Raw genomic sequence first — 14,378 nt, 5'->3', positions numbered from 1 at the left:
GAAGGGTGTGGAAAATAAACATTCTCGAATACAAGGAAGCAACACAGCGATTAGGAGTAGATGAACCTCACTTTAAGGATGAGAGCATCAAGTTGACGCGTACAGTAGGTGAGTTTGCAACTTTATGAATTCAATTCAATTCAATTGTATTTATAGAGCACTTTCGAACAGCCATCGCTGCATACAAAGTGCTGTACATGGAGCAATTTAACATATACAATAAACAATAAAACAAATCGGTAACAAAGATGGTAGAAAGCAACAAACAGTAAAACCAAGAACAACACGCAATGATTGCAACAACGGGCGGCTGGTCTATAATTTTCCATTTTGATTGAGTTTTGCACTGCAACTACCTTCTCTTTTCTCTTGACCTATAAAAGCATTTCCTCTCCTTTTCTGTGTTGCTATTCTCTTGAAATGCCACTTGCCACTGACGTGCATTTTGGGCAGTGGTGGGGTTGTGGGAGATTGTCGACATGGGAATTTTTCACCTTCAGATTTAGTAACAGTGACAACAGAGGTAGAACAGTGACTTTGTGTATAATAAAATATCATTTAATAACCATTTATTACTTTTGTAAAGGGGAAATGCCAGTTTTACAGCGGCAAAATGGACAGTAACAACACATATAATAATAAAAATAATACATTTTATTCATAAGCGCCTTTCAAAACACTCAAGGACACTTTATAAACCAAAAAAAGAGAAACGACAGTAAACCATAAATATGAACAAGGCTATCAAGTAATTGTGAAAAAAAAAAATCCATCTATGTGCAATTCAAGGGTGCCCAAACTTTTTGGATCGAAGATATACTTTTCGATCAAATAACCTCCCGGGATCTACCCTTACCGGCACGCGCACGCACACACACACACAAATTTGAGATTTATCTGCTTTATTTTATTTTTTAAATATTTTTTTTTGTGTGAAAATGAGACTGATAAGATGATTAGTGTGCAGTGTATATTAACACAAAAAATATATTACTAACATGTTCAAAGACACACAAATGGTTGTTTGTTTTTTTTTCTTCTCGACACTCCTCAAATCTACTTGGGACCTGTTTTGGATCTACCGGTAGATCAGGATCTACCTAATGGGCACCCCTGATGTACATGTTTCCATTTTCTGGTCATGAAAGGGTGCAGAGTGAGAAGAGCAGTGAATGTGGCAGCTGTTCATGAACAAAACATGTTATACATGGCGATATGAATGGCAAACATGAAAACCCTATAGAGAGAAGAAGTGAAAGTGAACAGCAGGCAAAGGAGTATTGAAATGGTCACAAAAAAAAAAATCAATACGCACATTAACACAGTCGATATACAGTATCAGCAGTTAAAAATTCACTTTGATGTAAGAGTACCTCATTGGGGGTTTGCTCAGTGTTGATGCTGGCATCGATACAGAATGAAAATTAATAGATGGCAAAGGAGTTTCCAGTGCCAGAGACAATGTTTACATTGTATAAGCTGCTCGCTTAAAATGTTCCACTGCCACCTCAATACGCAGGTTTATTCACCTTCATGCCGACAAACCTTTCATATTGCGCAGTTGGCCGCATTCTGTCCCAACAGGTAAGACTTGGCTAAAAAAAAAACCATCAGTAGCTTGAAGGAGAGCCTGGGGTGGACAACACAGTGCTATTTTGCATTTGTGTGGCACTGGAGGCATTCAGTGTGTGTGTATTAATGGCATGCGATCCTGCCTGAAGCAAATTACCAAGCAGGAAAAAACGAACTAAATTATTTTGGAACAACCTAAAGGCTGCATCAGTGAGGACACAGGTTTACTTAAGTCACCGCATGTGCGTGTGTGTCCAAAATGCATTATACATGCATTTTAGACTGTTCATCCGATACCAGCTCACTTTTCGTGAAAGGTGCACTAAGACCTGGGCTTGTCACCTGTCAACAACATCATTATTTATTAATATAATGTTCTGTATAAACAAAACAATTGTTGCCCTGTGATTGGCTGGCCACCTGTCCAAGGTAAATCCCTACACACACACACACACACACACACACACACACACACACACACACACACACACACACAAAATGAAAAGTAGAAGTGATCAAGCCACAATTTGTTGATTTTTTTGCGTTATTGTTGTAATGTGAAGTTATCATTTACTGACAGGTTAATGCCACATGGTTAGTTTGTTCGTTAAATCTGTTGTTGTGAATGCTTAAAAACTGCAATTCCAAGTGTTTATTAACAACTATAATCCTTCACATTAATTTATGGTTGGTGTGGTAATTTTTCAAAATCATTCACCAATACATGCAGCCCAAATATATCTACCAAATATATCTAAATATAAAATAGCTACAGTGAACTTTGTCGACTTGAAACACATTTCCTTTTCCACACGAATTGGATGAGACAGGACATTGGGCAAGTACTAATTATTCTCGGAAAATTTCAAGGAGGAGCTGGAAAGTCAACACAGCGTTATTGTTGAACAACTAATACATAAAATGACACACAGTTGAAATTATTCTAGACATCAATTCTTTTGTATTTTTTGGGGTTTGTTTGTTTTTTATGCCAGGACCTACTGGTAGCTGTAATAGGAGTTAATTATACAATAGGTTCTCAGTCTAAAGATGTCCACTATGACTGTTCATACTCAAATATATTCTATATATTCTACATTGAGTATACATGTATACTTCTTGGCATGAGACACTTGGCCTACTGAATGAACAATGAATAGCGAACAAGCTAAGACATGAGCTATATTAGCAGATGGAGGCGAGGGGAAAAGACAAAGTAAAGTGGGCAAAAAAACAAAATAGCAGAAAGTGTAAGCAAAGCAGATGCAAATTGGATTTGAAAGCGCTTTCTAAAACTATTTTTTTTTCCCAGGGGGCTTTTGGCTCTGTGTTTTGGAGAAAATGAAGCTCCCTTTTTTACTCCCCTCTGAACACGACAAGACCAAATCAATAGCTCTCCCAGTGCACACCTATTATTCTTCAAAGGCTTCTACAAGGAAAAGAAGAGGGAGGGGACGAGGAGAACGTACGCGTTGTCTGACGCGCAGAGGAAGACGTACGGTTAGACAGGGCTCTAATTAAGACAAAAACTGCATTCAAACACCCTGGGAAAGCGACATTTTAGTGCACATTCAGGATTATATCAGGTCCACGCTAGTTGGAGCTCTTAAACTAACAATGGGCATAACGTTAGGCCAGTCACAAAGTCTTTCGAGTACCGTATATCGTGCGTGGTTGCATTGATGGATTTGTCAACCTGTATTTAGTTTGGGCTTTCCTCTACTATGAAGTGCTTTGAAGGAGCTGTCTGTTTGTTGTGACTTCACCTCGTGCCTTAAGGCTTCTGTGCTTTTAAGGGTGGTGCATGCACCTGACTGCAACACACATAGGCACAGAAAGAGTCGGGTTAGTGATGCAGACAAAGCAGCACTAAAAGCTTTGCATCTCTATTCCTCCCCCCCCCCCCTTCCAAGCCGACCTCTTGTATGAGCGGCATGAAAGTCGGATCACAACCTTAAACAGCTAATTAGCAACCAAAACTCAAAGGAGCTAGGTCACAGCCCCACTTTGCAAGGTAAGGAGGTGTGATGGCTGAATAAAATACGAGAATAAAAGAAATTCTATCCAAATGCCTATTTCTTACAGTTCCTTCCTCCCTTAACTCGCTGCGTTCCTCAACATCATGCACCAAAATGCTGTTGACTGGATCAAAACTAATCATTGGCCTCGATTGAAATGTTGACTGCTGATTTCCCTGCAAAGTTTTGCTCCCACTTATCAAGATCAGATGAGAAGGCAGCAGCTACGTAACATCAGCCAAAGAAGAGCTCCACCAATGAAGAGTCTGAGAAGAGACTTCTGCTTAGTAACATGAGCACACACACGCACAGACACACACATACACGCTCACGAATAAGTGGGACAACGAGGCACGTTAACAGGTGGGAATGGAATTAAAAAAAAAAAAATTATGACATCCGTGGTTATATTGAGATCATATTTCAGCTATATTGGGCAATATTTTCAGAGTCTGTGGCTCGGGTTGTCAAACAAGGGAGCCATCAGCATGTGATCTTCAAACCTTGTTCTTTAACGTCATTAACACCCACCTGCACCGACATGCCACTGGTCTCCAGGGGCAACAGACTGGAAATAACAGTGATGAAGTGTCAGGGAGGTACCCAGCAATGCCTCCCATGGAGTTGGAGTGAAAGTAAAAGGTTTTGGTGCAGAGTTTGAGTTATAAATACCTGCATTCAAATCTTGCCATGTATTAGGCAATTTGGTAACCTTATTTCTCACCAATAAGAGGAAAAGACACAGTAACCATTTCAATCCACTGCAGTCCAGTTGTATGTCCGCAAACGACAATAGCAAATGTCAAACAAAACTACTGGTTACTCTAAAATGGTTCAATGATTTTGTTGTTTACGATGATACTAGTGCAGCGTGTTATACCGGAGACAAATTCCTTGTGTGTTCTACATACTTGGCCAATAAAGATGATTCTGATTCTGATTCTGATGTTAAAGTAATACATCTTATGCAGTGTCAATGAAACCTGAGCTCTTAAAATTTGCCCTGACCGGTGTGTAAAGCACCTAGTCAAGTTTGTGCTGAATAAATAATGCACTGATGATTAAATTGGTCGAAAGGTTTATCACTTTATTATCAGTTTTGCAGGATCAAAAGGATCTCAACTCAGTCATTTGATCTAAATGATTTTGGTTTTTATGAACCAGTTTATTGGTCAGAAACAAGTAACCAGAAAGAAATGTCCCTCTTAACCTTTGAAAAGGTCAGCGCGGCAGATGGATGGCTGGATGGTTCGATGGATGGTTGGCACTAGACTATCACAGCATCTCAACCACAGCACAACAACTTGAAGCAGCAACCAAATGTTGCCGAGCTACTGCTTGATTGATTCCATACGACGGCAAGTGCCAGATAACGTACATTTAACTTAAACAATCACGAGTCACATAAAACATCGTCTTAATCAGCAATGTATGGATTTTTCCATAATTCCGCTTGGACATTTTTAAGATGCAATAGGATGTAAGACTGACTCATTTACAGCAATTTCTTTGCCAGGCTTTGCATTTAAACATCTGTTATTGCACTTCATTTGCTGTTGAAATTGCTTTGAATATTTTAAATGATATAGAAACCTGGGGTGGAAGTCGTAGATTGCAGATTAGAGGGATGTGCCCGAGACCAACTGCTTTGTTCTCCATTGAGCCGTATAACGTGCTGGGTTCTTGACATTTATGTCGAGCGCTGCTCCCTGCACCCAATGCTCCTACTGACAGTAAGCACTAAAATGTCTTCTGCTGCCCTTTCTTCACCTCTCCAAGCTCATGCTCTGCAACCTGCGCGCTTGCCGCAGTTTCATCTCGTCTTACATCGATGGCTAGACACGGTAGGACACTTTTCAGATCCTGATATGTATCACCCTAACGCTCCCTCCCTCGAAGTATCCTGGCCCGGGTCTGGGTTTCTTGCGGTTCCTTGTCCACGAAAGCACAAGAACCCACACTGATTGCTATCACGCTGACTCGTCGCTCTCAGGAGCACATTCAAGAAAGCCATTGCTGAGATTACCTTCTTTGGTCCCGGTCCGCCATGTTGCTCTGATATTGTATTGTCATTTGACAACACTGCGGATGCTCCATACGTCCATTACACAAACGGGAACGAAAATTTAGCTTTTGTTCTAAATCTATTTTTCCAGTAATGGAACACTTTGATTTCCAAGGAATGTTGTTGAACATTTGCAGAAAATTATAGTGGGTAAAAAAGTGGTGCACGGCATCCTACATATTTGCAACTTCAACTTCCATCCATCTATTTTCTGAAGCACTTTATCCTCACAAGTGTCGCGGCGGGTGCTGGAGCCTATCACAGATGTCTTTGGGCAGTGGGCGAGGGACACCTTGAAACCGGTTGCCAACCAATCGCATGGCACACAGAGACCAACAAACCATCCGCGCTCACACTCACACAACTAGGGACAATTTCATGTGTTCAATCAGCCTGCCATGCATGTTTCTGGACTGTGGGAGGAAACCGGAGTACCCGGTGAAAAGCCACGCAGGCACGGGAAGAACATGCAAACTCCACACATGGAGGCCGGAGCCAGGATCGAAACCACGACCTCTGCACTGTGAAGTCGACACGCTAACAACTTGTCCACCAAGCCTCCTTCAACATACATTAACCACCCAATTTATTCGTGACAGCATGCACAATCTAGTTATGTAATTCTACATAAGTAAAACCACAAGCATTCACACTGTATATAGTATCATTATTAAATCATTTTAAGGCTAGCCCATATCCAATGTGGATGTCATGGACTGTTCATCGCCAAATGGAGCTCACAATACTGCATGAAAATAATTGTGCAACATCTTAAAACCACAAGAGATGCCCTGCTACTGTCAGGACTTGCTACATGCTTCATAAGAAAACTCATGTGTCTGATATTATTCTTCTTTAAGTTAAAAAAAATTATAAATCTGGGAAGAAGATGAAAAATGAAAGCTCGTTCCAGTTGAATTTTTCATTGTTGCAGTTCCATTCAAAACGAGTTAATTTGGTTTTAATCAAAAGGGTTGATTAAAAACTAATTATGGCAAAAAGAAAAATAATAATTAATTTTCAAAAACATGGATGGCAGCAAACTAAATGTAATAAAACAGCATTGGCTTGTTGTGAAACAGAATTCAAAAATTGGTCCAGACAGAGAAATGTCTCCTGCTGACTGTGTCCTAGATTAAAACTGAAGCATGGTTGCAGTCTGTGCGTGTGTGTGCGTGCATCTCTCAATGTGGGGTCTACGGTAAAACTCCAAGGTGTCAGGCATGCACTTGCCAGGAGTTTAATCTCCCGTCGGTCTAATAAGGATGAGTGTAAAGGATCAATGTAAATGCATAGTGATAGAGTTCTTTCCACTAAGGGCACCTGCCAGCAAACTGAGAGGATCCCTGACACACTACCCTCCCCAAAGCAGCATTCGCACTCATCGTGACTGCACAAAGCTTAGTGTGTCTGTGTGTGAAGCCCGCTGATTCAAGATTACTCATGCAAGAGTAAACACCTTCCGCAAACTCTATATGAGATTCTCAGTAACAGGGTGTTTTTCCAATGGCTTCATAAGAGACAGGAAGAAAACCGGCACTGCATGTAGAATAGGCCTAGAGTACAACACTGTCAATATCAGATGTGATCAGTGAAAGGTATTAAAAGCACACAACATGAACGGGAAACAGATTGTATCAAACAGTAAATAGGACAGCTTATTTTTACGGCTCAACGGGGTGCTGAATGTCATTTCCTCCTGAAAATGTAAACAGACACATGAGGGCGTTACATGTGAACATTGGTGTGAGGCTATAACATAAGTATGAACCTTTTCATCACAAACTAGGCAGTATTTGACCAACTTATATGATTGCTGTTATACTTCCAGTTAGACTCAATCTCAAATCAGTAAATCCAGTTTCCTTGGAATTTAGAATGGATGATGTCCATTGGACTGGACTTAAAAAATTGAGATTGGAATTACTTTCGCATATCACCAAATATGCTTCTGCTGATGAAACCGTGTGGGCTGTGGATCCCCAAAGTTCACACTGAGCAAAATCTGCAGGTAAAGTTATGCAGCAATGCCACGTAAAGATGTTTTGCCACAGTCACAGAAATTGAAATTTAAAGAAAAACCTCAATGAGTAAGCTATGAGAGTGCATATTTTACGAAGTCTAGAATTCCTATATTAAGTGTTGACAAATGACTGATATGCCTCAACATTTAGACTTGGATAGCGTTCAACACTTGGATAGCCTGACCTTGAAAACTGGCAGCCTTCACATACGGTATACTGGTCAAGGTTAATTTGAGGAATTGGATTAACTTGAATTAATTGAGATGCAAATTGTACGTGCTAATTTTCATTTCCATCCTGATTGAGGGCCACAGGGGAAGATGGTACCTATCCTAGCTAACCAAAGCCAAAAGGAAGAGTGTACCCTAGACCAGGTCTGGCCAACCCATGGCTCGCAAGCTCTTGCAGCGCTTTTCACTCTACGCTTTGTAGCATTCACGGTGCATATGGTGACCACGGAATGGAGTGTCGCCGGCTGGTGCGACACATCTCGGCCGTCCGCTGTGACACAAGTCACCTCAAATTAAAATCTATTCCATTTTAGAGCGGTGCAGTCATGAAGTCAGAAAGTATTTCTAAGAAGAGCGGGGCTGGTGAGTGATTTACTGCTATTTTGGCAGATTTATTTACAGGTAGGGCGGCCTGGTATACAGTGGTTAGCACGTCGGCTTCACAGTGCAGAGGTACCAGGTTCAATTCCAGCTCCGGCCTCCCTGTGTGGAGTTTGCATGTTCTACCCGGGCCTGCGTGGGTTTTCTCCGGGTGCTCCGGTTTCCTCCCACATTCCAAAAACATGCATGGCAGGCTGATTGGACGCTCTAAATTGTCCCTAGGTGTGAGTGTGGGCGTGGATGGTTGTTCGTCTCTGTGTGTCCTGCGATTGGCTGGCAACTGATTCAGGGTGTCTCCCGCCTACTGCCCGAAGACGGCTGGGATAGGCTCTAGCGACCCTAGTGAAGATCAAGCGGTTCGGAAAATGGATGGATATATGGATATTTACAGGTAATGACATGAAGGCAATAGAAGAAGCTTTGATAAATACAGTGCATTTAACCATATTAACAATGAAAGATAGATCTAGTCTCTTCTCCCTCCTCTTTCTTATTAGAAATGAGGAGAGGAAAAAACGGGCTTCCTTTCGTAACAATGAAAGACAGATTTTGTCAAAGTGTGGTCTACTTCTTGTCTTAATTGGTGGGAAAAGGCTCGCTTGTGACTGCCTGATCGCATAGTCCGCCAGCATTTCCATGTATGGGCACGCTGTTGCGTATGTGGGAAAGGGCTCATTCAAACGCAGCGATGAAACGGCAAGCGAGGTACAGGATACTTGCATGTCACGGTTTGAAAAGCGTTGCCTGAGTTCACTCTCCAAACGGGAGGAAAAAGATGCTCGGCAAAACAAAGTTGAAGATGAACACAGGACCTTTAAACACAGTTTTTGTTGAATGAAACGGAAATTGCTGTGTTTTTGTGCTTCTCTTGCAGGTGCACCAGCAAGATAAAAAAAAAAAAAAAACAAACAACAACAAAAATAACAAATGCAGCATATTCAGTGAGCGCATACACCGGTCTCTACTGGGGATTTTTTCAGCACGGTTATATGCCTTATATGGTCGGCATCATTTGAGCATTTTAAGGCTCCAAATCTTCAGTGGTACTTCAGTTCCCTCCATGCAAACTACAACCGGGAATTTTTCAAAGGGGGATTGAACTTTGCAAGCAAAATTTGCTACCTTTCAAAGGTCAGGCAGAAAAAAAGAAGACACAGTTGTACCCCAAATTTAGGAGGCATTCATATCAATTTGCTTGGAACATTGCACAAGCTAAAAAGCAATACAAAGAGGAAATGGGGAATGAGAACAGTTTCTGTGCGCCCATATGTATAATGCGGATCTTTACACGAACGCAGTAAAAATTGTGGCCTCTGACAGGTTGGCCACCCCCGCCCAAGAATGATTGCCACTAATAGACCGGTAAGCTTTGATCCCTCACTGCATCAAAAAAAACAGTGAGGGATCTCTGGGGTTTTTTTTCAGACCGATTAGTCTGAAAAAGATGTTGCCACATGGGCTCCAAAACATTTGAGAAAACCACTGGCAGTTAACACAGTTTGTCGCTACAGCTACAAAGTCCAAATTAGTAAGTGAAGACAGTATTTCAACAACAGACAGAAACGCCGCCTGCTTCTCTGTGTCACGTTTCGGTTTTTCGGTCTGGCCAGCAGGTGGCATGAGCGGTCTTCCTAGCACACCTGCTGGCAATCATTAATCAATAGAGACACTATTTAAGGACTCCTACGTTCTACACCTGTTGTGGGAGTATTGTTTATGGCATTGCTTTTCTCATTGCTCATTGACTAGTGGCTTTTGACCTCGTCGTGTTTTCGCGTGTAGTCTCGGTACCAAGTTTTTGTGTAAGTACCATTTTGTTTTGATGATCTGGCTTTCCATGCGTGTACAAAGTGTTACATTGTTTTTCGTTCGTAGTTTGTGGGCTTTACTTTCCTTTTCTTGCTCTTTTGTGCAAGCACATTTTGTTAGTCGTTTTTGATTTACCTTCTGGTCCTCATTGTGGACCAGCTCTTTATGTTCTCGCTTATTTTCGGTTCCGTTTAGACATTAAATTGTCTTTACATCGGAGACCTTGTTTTTGTCTATGTTTTTGGATCCCCCTCCCTAACTCGGTTTATCCGAGTACGTAACACTCTGGGTCCGAGCTCATCTGAGATGGACTGACAAAGTGAAAATGTGTGCTGTGGTTTGACAAACACACATTTTAATTTGGGAAAATCAAGGGCATCACGTCTTCTGTTTTGCTATCAGAACAAATTACAGAAGTCAGCATCTGTGATGGTGTTGTGGCGCATTAGTGCCCATGGCATAGGTAACCTGGACATCTGTCAAGGTACCATTATTGCTGAACGGAAGATACAAGTTTTGGAGCAACATATGCAGCCATCCAAGCAACATTTTTTTTCATGGACGCCTCTGCTTATTTCAGCAAGGCAATGCCAAGCCACATTCTGCATGTGTTATAACAACATGGCTTTGCAGTAAAAGAGTGCAAGTCCAAGACTGGCCTGCCATCGGACCAGACCTGTCTCCCATTGAAAATGTGTGCCGCATTATGAGATGTAAAATACAACAATAGATGATCCCAGAATGTTGAACAAATAAAACTGTACATCAGACAAGAATGAGAAAGAATCACATAGACAATGCTGCAACAATTAGTGTCTTCAGTTATCAACCATTTATGGAATGTTGCTAAAAGAGAAGGTGCTGTAGCACAGTGGTAAACGTGGCCCTGTCCCAGCAAAATGAGTCAATATTTGGAAGGAAAAAAAAAAAGATCTATCAACTTCTATCTGTTGAAACCTGAAATATCTTGCACATCACTGAATTCTGTTTTTAGTTGTGTTTTACACAAGGTCCCCAGGTTATAGAAATTGGGGTTTGTAAGTCATTTAATTGCATTGCAGTGGAATGACAACTCGGTTTCAATCTTTGTTCTGCGTCGTGTCTGAATGCAGCGTGCTATAAACACGTGCAAGCTTTAACTTGTCAGTTGGTAAATGTGACTATGTCCCCATCAATTAAGTGAAGTGCCACTTCAGCTTAACTGCCCTCAGAAGAACGTGACCTAAATAATGTATACAGCCATACAATGCCGCTATTACTCACAATTAATAATAGATTGACTCCCCCCCCCCCCCCTGGAAATTCCAACCTCACTCTTACTTTTTTCCAGTCTCTGCCTGTTAACAGGGATGGGCTGCACCATCTGGTACGGAAAAGAAGCCGCCGGCTAAAAGGGTGGAGGAGGAGAGAGATTCTGGAGTTCACTGAAAGTTAGAGTGGATCACTCAACTACTTTATTTAACTTTATATTTATAACTAAATAACCGCATTTGAAAACTATTCAGAGAAAAGATGTCACAGCGACCTTTTCGTGATATCAGACAATGTTCAGTCTCCTTTTTACAAATGAGCCCACAAGGGAAAATATTTCAGACATGTAACTATTTGGTAAGAAGGTCAGCCATCAGGTTCCATCAGCTTTACATGTACTCCCATCCATCGCTGCGAGCAACTCGCTGTGCTAGAACCAGAGTCTTGTGTGTTCCTTCGCCATCGATATCTGCGTCCCTCCCCCTGTGTCGGTGTTTCTGTGTGTCTCAGCGCCATATGGAGCCCGGGCAGATGTCACGTTAACACCTTGTAGTCCCCCAGGAGGAGTCGTGTGGGATCTGGGGTCAGTGAAGTAAAGTGTAGATGTCTTTAGTTTCATGTCAGGACTGGTTTGTTTACGAACGGATTAGCACTGAACTAGTTCACACACTGGCGTAAAAATATGTCATCACGCCTCACAATAAAACACATCACATTTAGTTGTCGATGTAGTTTTTCCATGTAATCGTTTTCAGTTTTTCAGTGTTTTTTTGTGCGCACACAAAAAAATTTTAATCATGACTTTACGACTGCATTAGTGTAGGTTGGTGAGATACAGTGCACTCCGCTTAATAGAACTCTGGTTAATAGAGTAATCCGCTTAATAGAGCAAAAGGCTCTGGAACGGATTTGCCTAATGCAATTTCCTATAAAGGTACTCCGCTTAGTAGAACAGATCTCCGCTTAATAGAACAGGCCGTAAGCAATGAAAATTGTAAACTAGTGGTTTTCGAAGTGTAGCAATCGCGATACCACTATCGCGAGAAAACGCGATACCACTGCTATGCTGTTGCGCCTACGATTACGCCATACAATGTTGCGCAATGTGTAGTTCTAGCCGTATAACAGGTAGCACGCGTCACTCCACACATAGACACACGCACGTCACAATGGCTTCAACTTCATTCAAGAGACGAGGGCTATCACCTGTGGATAAGAAGGACAAACTCAGACGATACGATGCATTGCCGGATTCTCAGAAGGTACGCCCGCGGTTTCCAGGACTTCCCTCTTATCCAGCGCATTGAGAGGGAAGTCAACCGCAAAATTACGGACTCCTGTTTCCAGACAAAAGTAACGAAATGTTTCTCGTGATTTGAGATGTTTGACTAAAGCAGTGTTGTTTGATTAAAGATATGGACGTCCACAGTCGAAATATCTCTTCTAACTCGTCAGCAGGGGTTTTACTGCGTGCATAACTTGGTCGTCGACGTGTCTGATGACCATCTCCGGTTAATAGAAACTCCGCTTAGTAGAACAGAAGCGCTTCGGCCCAATGGTGTTCTATTAAGCGGAGTGCACTGTACTTGTGTGCATTCAGACTTCCATACAATGAAAACTGTGGAATATGTTTTTGTTCCCCCTGCATCTTTATCCAGACACTTAGGGCACTTGCATGTCTCCAATGTTGTGGTGACAGTTTGGGAAAGGGGCAAGAGCACAACCTGAACTCCCTAAAAGCATACTTGGATAATGTGGGTGTCGAAGAACTTGAGTGACCACAAAATACCTTTAGGATGAAGTAGAACAGAGATTGTGGGCCCTATTTTCATGCTTTCATGTGTATTGCAGTCTAACTTTCCACATGGGTGGAGTTTGCTTTTTCTGGTATTTAAGTAGACACGTGCAGTGACAAACGGGCGTGTGCGCCATAGTAGGAGTTAATAAAGATGACTTATCTCTTGGACGGTGAAAGGGTCCTCTTTCATTCGCTTTAAATTCAGCGCAGGAGGGAAGCACAGTCTACAAGTCTAAAACGAGCCGCGGGAGTCCACGCAGGAGTTTGAAGGAAATGGAAAAAGATCTCCACTTGCGGATGAAAAGTTAGCCGCTGTGACACACACAGACCAGCATCACCCAGGTGTGCAGCAGACATGTTTATGATTAATCAATTAAGGTTGTTTAGACAATTAAGGATGGAGAGACCTGTTTTTGTTCTTATAAGTCTCTCTCTCTCTTTCTCTCAGCAACACACATACACTCTTACCTGCTGCCCATGCGTGCACGTACACACACGTGCCCCAAGTAGACCTTCCGCGCTTGAGCAGAGTGCGCACACACTAGCACGCATAGTAAACAACACTTAAGACACTGATTTTCGCAGACTTAAAAGCAAAAATTAAAAAGTTTTAAAAAAAAGAAAAAAAATTCTGAATGTTTGAAAAAAATCCACGAGGCACAGAAGCCGCGATAAACGAACCGCGAAATAGTGAGGGATCACTGTATCTTGTTGTACGATATTTTAGATTTTTATCACATTTGATAAACCTAAGGTAAACAATATTAATTTGTATGTGGCCGTCGTTTGGACACCTGTGAATGAAATGAAATTAAATTGACACAGATCCATTGCAAAGTGATCTGCCTTTTGGGAAAGGTGGGAAGCCACAAAGCAGAGATAATCTCAATTGTTTTCTCCTCTCCAATAGGTGCAATGGTCTGGTGTCACTAGATTTTACCTTTACCTGGTTTATACTGTCATGGTGTCACTGACAAAATTATTAACATGACAGAGACCTAACTTTGATTAGTTGAGGCAATTATATGTTAATAGCGATTAAGCTTCGCAACGGGAACATGTCAAATAAACCATTCATCTTTGGGCTCCACGGGGGATGATTCACAACATCTCAAATCTTGAATGCAAGCAGGTGCAAGAAGACGGCAAAAAGAATGAGCAATGTCAGATTTGAGAGGAATTTATCATGACTGTTCAAGCGATTGTTGGGCTCAAGTAGCCGGAAAGAAC

General features: G+C 41.7%; 1 protein-coding gene across 3 annotated transcripts in view; it reads right to left on the bottom strand.

The window, feature by feature from the left end:
• brsk2a (BR serine/threonine kinase 2a) overlaps positions 1–14,378 on the bottom strand; it is a 196,639-nt gene that overhangs the window by 126,607 nt on the left and 55,654 nt on the right. The gene's annotated exons all lie outside the window — the stretch shown is intronic.

The sequence above is a fragment of the Hippocampus zosterae genome, chromosome 3, assembly GCF_025434085.1.
Source record: "Hippocampus zosterae strain Florida chromosome 3, ASM2543408v3, whole genome shotgun sequence".
In the NCBI taxonomy this organism is placed as follows: Eukaryota; Metazoa; Chordata; class Actinopteri; order Syngnathiformes; family Syngnathidae; genus Hippocampus; species Hippocampus zosterae.
The sequence above is the reverse complement of the archived record's forward strand: the minus strand, read 5'-3'. Positions and strand labels throughout refer to the sequence as shown.